General features: G+C 37.7%; 3 non-coding genes across 3 annotated transcripts; 1 reads left to right on the forward strand and 2 right to left on the reverse strand.

The window, feature by feature from the left end:
- Positions 1 to 7,989: 7,989 nt before the first annotated feature.
- trnar-ucu lies at positions 7,990 to 8,079 on the reverse strand. The gene is given in 2 exon segments: positions 7,990 to 8,025; positions 8,043 to 8,079. It is a non-coding gene; the product is annotated as a tRNA-Arg (tRNA).
- Positions 8,080 to 8,298: 219 nt separating this feature from the next.
- Positions 8,299 to 8,372, reverse strand: trnat-agu. The gene has a single exon. It is a non-coding gene; the product is annotated as a tRNA-Thr (tRNA).
- A 1,694-nt stretch (positions 8,373 to 10,066) lies between these two features.
- Positions 10,067 to 10,139, forward strand: trnak-uuu. The gene has a single exon. It is a non-coding gene; the product is annotated as a tRNA-Lys (tRNA).
- The last annotated feature ends 2,465 nt before the right edge of the window (positions 10,140 to 12,604 follow it).

Consider the following 12,604-nt stretch of genomic DNA (forward strand, 5'->3'; position numbering starts at 1 on the left):
TCTGTTGGTTGCAAAATTCACAAAGAACCCCAATGTTCACATTTTCACAAATATGGAATTAACAGGATAAATACAGTGTAATATTTTAAACTGAACTTCGTTAACCTTGTTTGGGACTTTTGAACGATCTTGTTTAGGTTATGAATTGTTTGGAGTATGTATTTACTTGTTACAGGTAAACGGCACCTGTGGTTGGTTTGTTGTACGTAGTTACTATATCACACGCACCAAGATGAGATTTATAAAGTTGTAACAAGCCACTTGGGATAGCATTGATCACTGATTTGTATTCTCTAAACAAAATAGGAAATTCATGTTTGGTTTTGAATTGTTCATATGCAAGTAGAGAACCTGAACCATCAAGTTTTTTACTGCCATTTCTTCTTTGGCCATCGACTGTGAGTGACATCACTTCCCAATACTAACACGCCTAATAATATAGTCCCGCCCATAAAATTTGATTGACAACTTTCAGTGCACAGCTTTGGAAATTCAAATGCAAAGGAATTGTATTTTCTATTAGAGTTTTGCCAGGCAACATACCAGAAAGTGAAATCACAAACGTGGTAATTAATATTGTATTTCAGTGTGACATGGTCATAACTCATAACACGTGAAATACAGTTGCAAATAGACTTTTCCATTTAAAATATGAGAGACACTGCGTTCACTTGTGACAAAGCAAACAGTAATTCAAGATTTGCAATTGTTTTGGATTATGTCACAATTTATGTGTGCATATATAGAAAACACAATTGCATTTTCCAATTTCCTTTGAATATTGTATGTAATAATCTTCTATAATACATAAAACATATATATATATATATATATATATATATATATATATATATATATATATATATATATATATATATATATTTCTTCTATAATACATAAAACACACACACACACACACACACACACACACACACACACACACACACACACATATATATATATATATATATATATATATATATATATATATATATATATATATATATATATATATATATATGTATATGTATATTTATAAATATGTATTGGAGTTAAAGTTCTATCTAAATGTTTCCTTTTCTTTTCCACAGAAGGGCCAGTGTTGAAAACCAGCTTCTGGAACTTAAAGGTGTGTTTAGTTTTGATGGTTCTGCCTTCAGTGTGTAAAAGCATGTACATTTTTCTCCAAAAGTATTGGAACAACAAGGCCAGTGTGTGTGTGTGTGTGTGTGTGTGTGTGTGTGTGTGTGTTCTTGTGTGTCAGATGTCAAATCTCCTCTCCCAGGAAATCAAACCCAGACAAACCTGAGAGCAAAGAGAGCTGCATCAGACATGCCACCACCCAGTGCTGCTAAAACGCCTCGATTTGATGCTGCACCTCACAAACACACAACACAATCCCTCATCACTAGTGCATTAGAAACACAGACAGATGAAGAAAAATCTGTCATTTCCAGGTTTTGTGTAAACGAGGTCAGTGATTATCTTCTGTTTTATTTAGTGTGCATTCAATTCTTTAGCTGTGGATTTGAGTTTTCTCATTTTTAATAGTCAATCCATAATTCACTGGTCCTGATGTTCTGAAATTGAACAGTAGATGTGATTTGTCATGTAAAATGTCTACTCCAGGTTTTGGTTTATGCAAAGTCTAGTAGTTTTCCTAAACCTAATCTACAGTCAAGTCTTAACTCCCTAATATTTGTTTTAAATACATGACTTGAATACATGTTTGATTTAGTTGGATGTTGGTTGCTTTTCTTCCGTCTCATTTAGTTAATAACGAAACATTTCTGAAAGTGGTTTTGGACAAGATCAAGGCGGAGAAAGAGTCTATGGGACATGAACTCCTGCAGTCTCTCTGTAGGGTTTATGGGATTGTGTCAAAGAGAGGAGACTCTCATAAAGCACATGCCCTCGCCTACAGATTTCTTAAAGAAGGTGAGATTATATTGATATTTCATTATATATTTACTAAAAAATAATCTGAACAGTGATACAGAGAAGCCAATTGTGTTCTGTTTTTGGTTTTGTAATTCTTCCTATACAGTGTATTTTAAATCTGTGGTATCATTTTGTTTTCTTTGCAGACTTTTCTGAAGCCCCAAAACTGATAATGGTCATGGTGACAGCATAACCAAGTGTTTTCTCCCAAAACAGCCCTTTTTGCAGAGCCATTCACATCATGTGCAAAATAAGGGCATACGGAAAGATTTATTACTTGCTCAGCAAATATCTGCACTGGCATACGGTAAGAAACTACAGGAATTTCTGGCAGGTGCTGCTCACTCTACTATATTCTATATTTCAACCACCTGCATGTCTTCTCTAACCACCTCCACTAACCTTCTCCTTAACCTTTCTTTTTCCTCCTGTCTGGCAGCTGCATCCCTAACATTATTCTACCGATATACACCACACACACACACACACACACACACACACACACACACACACACAATTTTCTTGGTCAATAAAATGAAAATACATATTTCCAATGTAATTTAAAATTTACAAATAAAAACTGCATGGGGGGAAAAACCCACCATCCACATTACAGGACGTTGTTGAGCGCTGTAAGCGACCACGTGACCGTTGGTTACGCGCAGGTCGGGTGATAACGTCTCTCCATGGGCCGTCTCGTAGATGATTGGCATTAATATTTTAGTAATTGTAGTAAACAAAATATTGGCTGATTATCATGTGGTGAAATGTTCACTCATTTTGCTCGTAGCTCGTCGAGAGGTGAAGTTCTCTCCTTCACTCTATATACTGTACATAAAAAAGGCAATTTTCTATAAAATGTAAATATCAATCTGCCCAAAACTTTAGGAAATGTGGAAGGTTTATTTTATTTTTCCTTTTCCTTTCATTTTCTCATAATTTCCTTTTCTACTTTTTTTGCCTCTTCCCACCCCTTAACAGACTAGTGTTCTCCAGCTTTTGTTGCAATCAGGGCTTTCGGCTGTTAACTGAAAGGTTGGTGGTTCGAGCCCACCCAGGAATGTAATAGTTGCTTTTATTAGACACCAAGTGTACTGGAGCACAAGGTTATGATATGTGTGTTATTCTGTGATTAAACTGAAAGAGTGTGTCTGAACCCTGAACACTGTAAGGAAGACTACTCCAAAGTTTAGGATCTAAATGTGAGAATGCTTTACAAAATCTTTGAATTTCAATCTATGTCCAGAGGTGGCAAAAGTACACACATCCATTACTTAAGTAGAAGTACAAATACTCATGTTTTAAAATACTCGGGTAAAAGTTGAAGCACTGATTATACTTTTTTACTTAAGTGAAAGACATGTACTTAAGTAAAAATAGTTATTACTTCTACCTGTTTTAGCTGTTAACTGGACCTCACATTATATTAATATTAGATCACAGCAACGAAATGCAGTTTGGCATCTACCAGAAGTGTAAAAAAGTAGCAATCGTGCAAATAGTGCAGATAAATATGTATCATATGTACAGCATGTGATATATATGTGAGCATTTGTACAGTGATTAAATATAAAGGCTATAACAATGCAGAGACGTGTGGACATCATTAAGAGTCTTTGCTATGTTTCCACACGGACAGTTAATGAGGTGATACCGAAAAAAACTGCACCTCTTCAAGTCAAGAAGCTTTTATATATATAATTATAGACATTTTACAGATTTTAATGATGTTTTGTTTTTATCTGTACGATCAATAAAGACAGTAATTTAAGTTCGTGTCGCCATTATGAGGGAAAAACCCACAAAACGCCACCCAGAGGATTAATTGTGTAAAACAGGGCGGATGTTGGTGTTTGATTTGAGACTTTGTGGAAAAATAAAACAAAAGTGTACTGATTAAAAATATTTTTCGGTGGAGTTTATTTATTTATTTTATATCTAAGTAAAGAAGGGACGTCGTGAATAAAAACATAAATGCGCGCTGAATTGTTGGCGTGTTAATAACATCTAGTGCCATTTACAATAATTAGAATTTTGACAGCCAAATATATATTAATACAAAACAAATTAAAATATTGTTACCTAATGAATGTATCCAGGCTGAAGATCCACATATAGAACACAAGCAGAGAAAAGATGATGATGATCATTAATGTGTCTGATCTCAGTCATGTTTACATCACTGACTCCCTCTGTCTCATCCACATTAACCCCAAACTTCTTACTGCCTTCTGCCTACTGATTCTTATTTTCGTAAAGAGTGAGAGTCAGGACTTTATACACCAGCGGATTGAAAAGACGCAATAACAGGAAATCGGTTGTTCGGCTGAAATCGCGCACAGTGAAAAGAAAAATATATATTTCACCAAATCAATGGATTAAAACTAAAGTAACGAGCCGGTTTTAAAAATGTAAGAAGTTAAAAGTACAGATATTTGTGTAAAAATGTAAAAGTAAAAAGTTGTCTGAAAAATAAATAGTGGAGTAAAGTACTGATACCAGAAAAATCTACTTAAGTACAGTAACGAAGTATTTGTACTCCGCTACTTCCCACCTCTGTCTATGTCTAAATGTACAGCATTCAGAACAAGCACTTTAAATGATTTGAACCTGAATCCTAATCTTTGACTAACATGACAAAGGGTGCTCTATTGCTACACCACCCCCATGACCAGTCTGATGGGGCTTATGCTTAAAGGCATATCCTGACGCCATAGACACATTTAGATTATTGTAATCATTTGGTTTAATTTTAGAACTTTGTTGTGTTTGATCATTTTACATTTTCCTGTTTTAACAGTAATAAGATTATTTCTAGATCTTGTAGTGTTTTTATTCCTTGATCTTACTATAAGGTTTCTCTAAAAATTGGCTATATGTTTACTTGTAACTGTCTGGTTTGTTGTACAACAGCTATCATCATTGTGAATTGCATAATGTCTTACCAGTCAGATGGTGTGCAGCATCCTGAAGATGTTGTCTGATTGGACTCCCGCTAAAATCCTGCTGGGGTGCAGGTCATCAGGGCCGAAAAGTTAGTTATCAACAAAGGGTAGTTTGTGTTCTTGACACCATGGCTGTAGCTATTCATTTAAAGCAAAAAGTCCACTGAAGTGCTCAAATCCTTGCTATTATATAGGAAGTGGTCCTGACACTATGATCCTCATCGTCGGTGATGTGCTGTCTCAACCAGAATCCTGAAGTCACAAGCACAACCAGCGTGCACACCGAGAGAGCCAGAGAGGTAAACACGTTCACCATCTCAGAGCATGACGTGAGGAGGGCATTCAAGAGTGAATACCAGGAAGGCAGCAGGACCAGATAGCATCACAGATCGGGTTCTGAAAGCCTCGCTGACCAGCTAGCAGGCTAGTGTTCACTGAGATATTCAACCTCTCCCTGGAACAGTCTGTTGTCCCCTCATGTTTTAAACAGTCCACCATTGTTCCTGTCCCGAAGAAACCTTAGCCCACCTGCCTTAATGACTATCGCCCTGTAGCCTTGACCTCAGTAGTGACGAAGTGCTTCAAGAGACTGGTCAGAGACTTCATCACTGCATCACTGCCAGACACACTGGACCATTACAGTTTGCGTACCGTCAGAACCGCTCTACTGAGGATGCCATTGCTCATCTCCTCCACACCACGATGAGCCACCTGGACCAAAGAAACAGGAATTATGCAAAGATGTTGTTCGTGGACTACAGTTCAGTGTTTAACACCATAATTCCTCCACACTCACCTCTAAGTTGGAGGTCCTGGGACTCAGCCAGCCGCTGTGTCAATGGATCTCTAACTTCCTGACAGACAGACCACAAGCCGTTCGGGTGGGAAAACACACCTCATCCAACCTCACCCTCAGCACTGGAGTTCCCCAGGGTTGTGTTCTGAGCCCCCTGCTTTACTCAATGTACACATATGTACATACACTGTGTGGCCACATCCAACTCCACCACCATCATCAAGTTTGCTGACGACACTGTTGTGGTGGGTCTGGTCTCCAACAACGATGAGACGGCCTACCTACAGGAGGTTAAAAACCTGGAGAGATGGTGCCAGCAGAACAACCTTCTCCTGAACGTCAGCAAGACTAAGGAGTTGATCGTGGACTTCAGCACAAAGCGGGAGCGGTCATACCAACAGCTAAACATCAGTGGAAAAAGTGGACAGTTTCCGGTACCTGGGTGTTCACATCACACAGGATCTGTCTTGGTCCTGTCACACCAACACCCTGGTGAAGAAGGCCCGGCAGCGTCTGTACCATCTGAGACGCTTAAGGGACTTAAAACTACCCTTTCAGGTGCTTAAGACTTTCTACACCTGCACCATTGAGAGCGTTCATTTGCCTGGTGCATCACTTAGCATCACTTCCTGGTTTGGGAATAGCACCATGCAGGACAGCGAGCCCTCCAGAGGGTGGTGCAATCAGCTGAACGTACCATCCACACCAAGCTCCTGACCTGCAGGACATCTACAGCACGCGTGCAGGACCAGAGCCAGGAAGATTGTGAAGGACCTCAGCCATCCCAACAATGGACTCTTTTCTTTGTTGCGTTCAGGGAAATGCTTCCGCTCCCTAAAAGCGAACACAGAGAGAATGAGGAGGAGCTTCTTCCTGCAGGCCATTCGGTGTTTGAACCAGGAAACACCCAGGATCTAAAAACTGGCCCACTCTCCATCATCACACTTCTTCTCTGTACATATCTCACCTTTCGCACCACAACACTTTAAACTCTGGACTTGCACAGCAAAGTGCACTTTATATTTATTTTTTTTATACCACACCATACTGCAAATGGACACTTTATGGACACTTTACACCACACCATACCACACACAGACACTTACGGACCTTTACACCACACCATACCGCACATGGACACTTTATGGACAACCCACCACAAAAATTGTCTATTGTTTACACTTTGTTACACATTGTTTACTGTTTACTGTTTCACTGTCTACTGCCATAAGAATTTTTTTTTGTATATACATTTTTCTCTTTGTTCCACATACATATATCTTTATATATCTTTTATATTTTTATATTAATATATTTTATTTTATATAGTTTTTTATACTTTATACTTTATTTATCTGCCTTCTTTTCTTTTTTAGCATCCTATTCCCTCATGCCGGACCGTCGAATAAAAGCATTTCACTGCATGTCGTACCCTGTATGTATGTGTATGTGATGAATAAAATTTGATTGATTTGATTGATTTGATTATGAGACTGACACGCTACCTACTGCGCTAATTAGGCGACCTGGGCAAAGTCTGTTATTAGGAACCAATGCTCTGAGAATGTATGACAATTAAGGCCCTGTTGCCTGTTGTTTTTCTTTAGTGTAAGAAGATTTTTTACTTGATTTAGACCAACTGCTGTACCAATGTACTGTCCAATCTGACTGTAAGATATATTCATGTTATTACAAACCTCAGAATCTGAGATTGCTAGGGAGTTGTACCACCACAAACAGTTTGCTCGTTGACAAAAAGACCTATAAAGTTTTGTGTTGAAATCACAGTGCAGTTGTACCCAATTCAGCTGATTTTCATTGCAGTTTGTATGGCCATGGTACCACGCTTACAGCAATAACAAAGGGGAGCTGCAACTAACCAACATTAAGCACCACTGTCCTAAGTGGTATGAGCAGCTGATCTAGATCATTTGCTCTTGGACCCAAGAAATGTTGTATTGGTTTCATATAAGAGATTTTTTAATCATATTTAGAAGAATTAGTGTACCATTGGACTGTTCACTTTGGATTTAAGACATACCCATGTAACCAACACCTCAGAATCTACAATTGAGCACAAAGTATGGAATGATTCTGTGTCAGGAATATTTGTTGGAACATCCGATTAGGCTACAGCAAAGTTTTGGTCACACGAGTAGAACCATGTGGAACAAGAGGAGATTTTTTTGAAAACCGCATCCAACAAAGCATTTCGGTTTAGTACAAGAAGCACGGACATGCCACATGGCTCTTCAATCTACCTGGTGTACAATTAAAGTTACTAGAGAGACAAGTGGAAAAGCACAACAACTCTGGTGGGACTTGAACCCACAACCTTTGAATAGCTTTATCGCTGAGTCTAGAAGTCCAACGCGCTAGCCATTGTGCCACAGAGCCCTAGGTTGCACAGTGCTGTATTTTACTATCTCGTAACTGGTCATCCTAATGGCAGGCTCGTAGTTTGTATAAAAGCACAGTTTTTTCCATTGCTAACAAATACTATCAAGCTTTTAAAAGGGTTAGAGCAAAGCCTGCAATTCACCATTCAGTGCCCCAGAGAAACAATCTTATCCACTTGCAATGTTAAATCTTAAGCCATAAAGAAAAAGCTGCACCAGGCACTGCTGGGATTCAAACCCAGGATCTCCTGTTTACTAAACAGGCACTTTACCCAACTAAGCCACAGCGCCTCGATGCCACCAGGCAAATACTCAGCCAGCTGTTGAATAAAAATTCTTTGCTATTAGATTTAGTAAAAACATTGCATGGACATATGCATTCAAGCTAACAGCTAATAAGGCAGAAGCATAGATTAGATTTTTGTCTTAATGCTGTCCTACCATTAATTTGAGACTTGCTAAGGTCCTAAACAGAAAATATAATTAAATAAAAAATATAGTTAAGATACATATCAACAAAAAATAGCCATGCCATAGCAGTGAAAATGCTACCTAATATCTGGTAATAGTCTCAACAAAGCAAAATTCTGGTGAAATTAGCATGCAACACACAACTGTTGACAGCAATTGCTCTGAGGGTCCTACTCTTCCAGCAATAACAAAGCAGTGCTGCAACTAACAAACATTAGGCACCACTGTCGTTAGTGGTAGGAGCAATTGATCTTGATTGTTTGCTCTTGGACCCATGCATGTTGTATTTGTTTTATATAAGAGACTTTTAAATCTTTTGTAGAACAATTGCTGTTCCACTGGACTGTGTACTTTGGTTGTAAAAGAAACCTATTGTAATCAAGAACTCAGAATCTGTAAAACCGAAAAATTACTTTTGCGCCATTCTGTGTGTGTGATTCTTCTCTGATCATAAAAGACACCACAGGCATCTTAGATCACATGGGAAACCTCTCCAAGAATAAAGTTTTTGTTTGGCATTATTAAAATCTAACAGTTTTCGTGTCAGAAGTGAGATACTTTGCAGCAATATCTGAAGGGAAATCACACATTTATATTTGTATTTGTTTCATTAGCAAATGATGGTATAGTCTCACAGTGGTAAGCATCCTTTATGGTGTTAATTTTGACCAACCAATGGCTCTGACAATAGTCGTCTTTGTTTTCAATAACCCAAAAGATATTCCCATGATCCTCCCATGCAAATATCATTGGTTCAAACATACTTAACTGTGACATTATTTGATGTGTCACTAAAACTTGAATTTTGAATACATCTTAGTCACTATTTGTAGAGTTATCTTTTTTGTCAGCTTGGGAACATGTTGTAGGAGGGTTATAATGTACTATGTATAATGTATAATGTTAATTTGATGAGGCAGACTTCACTTTGGACAAATTTAGTCTCCACATTAGACAATCAAAGATCGAGCAGCTGCTAAAAGAGGCCAAAAAGCAAGAGCCCTGCAACAATGAACTCGACATGATTTGAACACGCAACTTTCTGATCTGGAGTCAGACGCGCCACCGTTGCGCCACACGAGGTCCACAAGACAAATTGAGTCTGATGGTCAAGTTGCAGGCTCTGACATTTTCCGCTTTTGAAGTCCTTGATTGTTGGTGCAATTAAGATTCAGGGGTTAGTTTTCATATGTACAGGAAAAAATCTTTTACACCACACAGTGAAATAATGAACTTATTGTCAGTCATTTGGTCTGTGATAAAATGTCAAGTTTGTTTTCAAAAAGCTGATGCTATGTGTTAGACAATGGACAAAGATTGGCAAAGGAGCTCCTTGAACACTGCTGTTGGACATGAAATAGGGGATAACCTTCATTGTGGGCTTCTTACAAGAAAGGCACATAAAACAATTGGAGAAAGTTTCAAGAAACTCCTGAGATTTGCCCCCTCTGAGCAAGCGCAGAGACAAATATTTTATTGAGGCCAGTTGTCGCAACAGCAGACACGTGTGCAGCGCCTGGATAGCTCAGTCGGTAGAGCGTCAGACTTTTAACCTGAGGGTCCAGGGTTCAAGTTTCTGTTTGGGTAAATAGCTAACTGTTGTTGGTTCTTATTGGTGGGAAAATCAAAAGCTTGTCTAATTCTTTACTTGATGTCAAAATGCCATGAGCCTCTCTCTTGCACAGAGTACTGGCACTGACGTTCCAGATGTTTTCCAAGTCCTACCCATACGTGAGTAAATGATAGTTTAGTCTCACTGTGGTAAACATCGTTTATGGTGGTCATTTTGACCAACAAATGGCTGTGACAATAGTCGTCTTTGTTTGAACTCAAAATATATTCCCATTATCCTCTCATACAAACAACTTATTTTAACTGCGACATTATTTGATGTGTCACTGAAACTTGAATTGTGAATACATAGGGTTGTTTTACTCTGGACAGGCAACACAGAAGGCGATGCGAGTTCACAGAATAATTCACGAGTCACTGTTATATGAACAATAAACTTTTTAATTTTAATTACCGGAAAAGCTACAAAAATGTCAAATAACTAAATATAATACATGCAAACACACAATGATAAAAATAATATTTCAAAATGATGTATATATTAGCAAAAGAAGGCACAGGGTTTATTTATATTTTTGTTGTTATTATTATTAAATCTGATTAAACATTTTAGGAGATTATTTTCTATATGTGTTTGATGGATTGAGGTAGGGTTGTGCATGTGTGTGTGTGCATCTCTAATGAGAAGTGCGTGCGTGCGTGCTCAACACCCTATATCAGGTGTGCATAATTTTAGGCCTTACATCTCCGGGATCTGAAGTTTGGGCAACCCTGTAAACTCCATGCAGTGGATCCAGTAGAATGGGGAGTAACACAAACAGAGACACAGGGTTTTTCTTTATGTTTGTTGTAATTGTTTTTAAATCTGATTAAAAAATGTAAGAAATCATTTTTTGTGTTATTTCATCTTTAGGCGATGCTGAAGGTCTGGAGGTGGTTGAAACATACACCTGATTCAAAGAATCTGAAAAACAACAAGAAATACGTCACACACTTTAACAGCAGGAGCAAGAAGCACCAAGTCTTCAGAATGCAGCCACAGCATTATTCACATATCAGACATTGGCCAATATGTGAAACAAATATGTAACATCTGTAACTTAGACTAATTCTACTCTTAACGTACAAATTTACACGTTATGAAATGATACACAATCACATGTTTATTAGCTGAATAAAATCTAACACACTCGTTTACACACTGTTTCACAGTGAGGTTCTATAACAGCATCTGCTTTGAGGAGATACTTACAGTACATGTGTCTGGACTCTAATGTCTGTTCCGAATGATCCTGACAGGAACAACATTAACTGCAAAGGAAGAAAAGACACATTTAACACAAAATAAAATGTATGAATTCAGCATGACGAAATGATACATGATTATAAATACATTTACGGTGTGATCTCTAAAATGTTCATTCACACACTTATTCACACATTGAAGAGAAACTTACTTCGGTCTGGATTCTGCAGAGGTCCAATTATATTATTGTGCCTGATAGCATCAACATCAGTTCTGTTTATTCTGGGAGCATCTCCTTTCCTGTATATATATATAAAAATGATTTCCTTTTGAAAAATACACAAATAATCTTCTATCCAATAAAAGGCAATATGGCTTTAAAAGGGAAATTCAGAATTTTGCTTGTGGAGTAAATACTCATGTGAATCTAACATTGGATGGGCTGATTAACTGTTATTACAAGTAACACCAGAGACTTTTGCTCTTTGTTTAAAAGCTACATTGGCTCTGATGGTCCTTAAACCGCTAGTCAGTAGCGTGTGTGTTTTGCATGAGGCCCATGTGCTAGTGCTCTGCTGGAACAGATCAACACAGGTGATGACTTTTGCAGTGACATGCTGAGATGGTAAACGTTTGTGTTCATTGTAGTGGCACATTTCAGTGAAGCACCACCAAATCTGTTAGTCCTCACTTAAGCCACTGTCTGTCTGTAATCGCTACAGTCTCAGCTGTGTGTTCAGTGTTCATGTGACTACAAGTGTTAATAACCTCACTTTTAGCAAACAGGGTGGCGAGCTCTCAGTCGAAACATTATGAGACTCAAGAAGGTTGCAAACACATTTCACACTGTGCTGCTCAAAATACAACCCTGGAAGCATTTTGTAAAGACTCTGTGTGTGTGTGTGTGTGTGTGTGTGTGTGTGTGTGTGTGTGTGTGTGTGTGTGTGTGTGTGTGTGTGTATTTGGTAGAAGCATGGAGTGTATAATTATATATATATATATATATATATATATATATATATATATATATATATATATATATATATATATATATATATATATATATATATATATATATATATATATATATATATATACACACACACACAGTGGGTAATGGAAAGTATTCAGAACCCTTACATTTTCACTCTTTGTTATATTGCAGCCATTTGCTAAAATCATTTAAATTCATTTTTCTTCCTCATTATTGTACACATAGCACCCCTTATTGACA

The sequence above is a fragment of the Silurus meridionalis genome, chromosome 3, assembly GCF_014805685.1.
Source record: "Silurus meridionalis isolate SWU-2019-XX chromosome 3, ASM1480568v1, whole genome shotgun sequence".
Lineage (NCBI taxonomy): Eukaryota > Metazoa > Chordata > Actinopteri > Siluriformes > Siluridae > Silurus > Silurus meridionalis.